This window comes from Capsicum annuum, chromosome 10, assembly GCF_002878395.1.
Source record: "Capsicum annuum cultivar UCD-10X-F1 chromosome 10, UCD10Xv1.1, whole genome shotgun sequence".
NCBI lineage: Eukaryota > Viridiplantae > Streptophyta > Magnoliopsida > Solanales > Solanaceae > Capsicum > Capsicum annuum.
The window spans coordinates 181,757,504-181,760,255 of NC_061120.1; positions in this window are offsets into that span (position 1 = coordinate 181,757,504).

The following is a 2,752-nucleotide window of genomic DNA, read 5'->3' on the forward strand; positions in this document are numbered from 1 at the left end:
CGAGGATGGGATGTCTGATGTTGGTTTCACGGAGTCGTTTACATTTGATAACTGAGTATGAGTCAGTTGGGGCATATCTCAATGACTCGCTGGTTTTATTGATTTTCTTAGAGGCTTGTCAGACTAGTATAGGTGTTGGGAGTTGACTAATAAGTCATATTTTGTTATCTTTCTAAAATTCTTTTATTCTTGGATGATGATTACTCTGTTGATATTTGAGGATTATTTATGGAAACCCCGTTGATTTGTGTTGAATTGAATGAAACTAGCTCAAAGGGTTAGCTTGGGGCTACTCGTACCTCAAGCACCGTGTGACGCTCCAGGACCCATTTTTGGGGCGTTACAATACCTCTTCAGACTTATTAAGACTTGATTCTAGATCTGAATGATTAAGACTTATTCAGACCTATTAAGAGCTAGAATCTTAATAAAAAAATAAATGTACTTAACAGTCTAAAGTTTGAACTATTCAGATTTAAACCTCCATTAAATGCAAACAAATGAGCCCTTAATTCACTACTAGTATAGAGAAGTCAAAATATTATCCAATTTCGTACAAGAGAATTGTAGCACACTATCTATCCTAGTGTCAGTGTTGCATATATATATATATATATTACCATATACTATTATTACTACTAGTTTTTGGTGTTGTTTGACAAAAGTTAGAATTATAAAAAGCAGGAAGTAATTCATGGCTTGATATTTTAACTTGATTGATAGTTCTTATTCATGTAGTGCCCTCCTGATCTGCTGTGATAATATCTTTAACAAAAGTCACAATACATAAACATGTATTTTAACTTGGCTTCATATTACATTTATGACCTTCAACTTTTAGTGTGCACAAGTAGACACTTAAACTTATATAAAGGTGAATAAGTAGATATATATGTCCTATGTGGCATCCTACGTGACCAATTCTTGTCCTACATGACATCCTAAATGCATTATACCACATAGGATATGTGTAACACCTCGTATTTCGGACGAGAATGAAAATCGTCATTTTCTTCACATAAAGGTTCCAAAAGCCATAAATCCAATGTAAATTTAGTGTGTTATTAAATTATATAGTGTGGAAACCTATTAAAGTATGAATTGAGATCATAGAGGTCCTCAAGCTCAAGGACAAGTTGAAAGTTTTCCTATCGTTCGAATTTTAGTGAGCACTGAAACTTAGGTCAACTTCAATTGACTATTACTCTTTGTATATACTGAATTAGAGTGCCTACTATATATCAAATCAAAGGTATTCGAATTATCTTTCTAACGATACCAATTTCGTAAAAATCTGACACCCGAAAAAAAAGTTATGGCTTTGCAAAGTAGAGTGTATCGTGAAGCATAAGGTGTGCGACGCACACCCTAAATTATGCCATAAGGTGTGCGACACACAACCTAATGTGTGTGATAAAGAGTGCGACACACAACCTATATTATACGATAAGGTGTGCGCCGTATATATTATTACTCAAGTGACTTAAACACTCCATTTTGGGGACAAAATGGTCCCTTTCCCACCCTTATTTAGCCATAAACACGAAATTCAGTCGCCAAATATCCCAAAATACACCTTCATTCATCAAAATTGCTCAAGAACTCTCCTTAGGATTTCAAAATAAAAATCCAAGCAACTCAAGATTCAACCGTGGTTGAAACTAATTGCATATTTGGAATCCCCAGAACGTAGGCTTCAAGAAGCGCCTATCATCTTCGCATATAGAGGTACGTGGGGTTATCTCAAAAATCTCATTGGCTTAAAAATTCATGTTTTCAAAATGGGGGTTTTAAAATTACGAATATGATTATGTTTTAAACGTTTTATGATATTGATTTGGTCTTTAGGCCTATTCCCGAAGTGATTTGATATATGATATACGTATATGCATGTATTCCAAAAAGATGTTAACTTAAGAGCATGAATTATATGAAAATCCCTCTCTTGATATAATTTTATATTAAATCCTCATATGATGTGAATTGTTTAAAATTATCTTGACAAGCATGACATTAAATATTTTGAAAATGGTTATGATTTTTGACTTGAAATGAGAGGGTTGTTATGTTGAAATATGATGAATATAATGATTGCATGAAAGAATGATGTGATATTGATGGATTGCAAGTCGGGTATGACGATACCCTACATAATAAGATATGTGATTGAATTAAATGGAGTTTGATGCATTGATTTTACATGAGATAGGTGGATGCCCGAAGAAGGCGTTTGAGTGTAAGGGCTCATTGCTGGAAACTGTGTTTGCCGACATGGAGATTTGGTACCAGGCTAAGTAATCTTGTATACTTGACTTTATGTCATTCCCAAATTGGGACTATGGTTAGGAGCCCAGGCTAAGTGATCTTGGGCACTACTATACTTTATTGGGTCGAGATACCCTGCTGTCTGATCTTGTGTGTCTTTCCCTCACTTATACTCTAATCTCGGCGGTAACCGAGATTTGACAGTTGGTGTAAATATTTTATGTAGGGTATTCCACCTAGCTCAGCTGCATTACATTGTTGTTGAAAACTATTACATTATGCCCATGTATTTTCAAATGATTTGATATGGAACTGCTTTATAATGGCTCTCACCTATATTTGGAAAAAAAATATTATATTTTATTTTTGATTTCTCTACGTACCAGTACTTTTGTATTGACCCCCTTCCCTCCCAGGTTTGGAGGCACAGTTTAGGGGTCCAGATAACCAGTAGATCTCTTCCGACAGATTTGCAGAATCAAGTGGT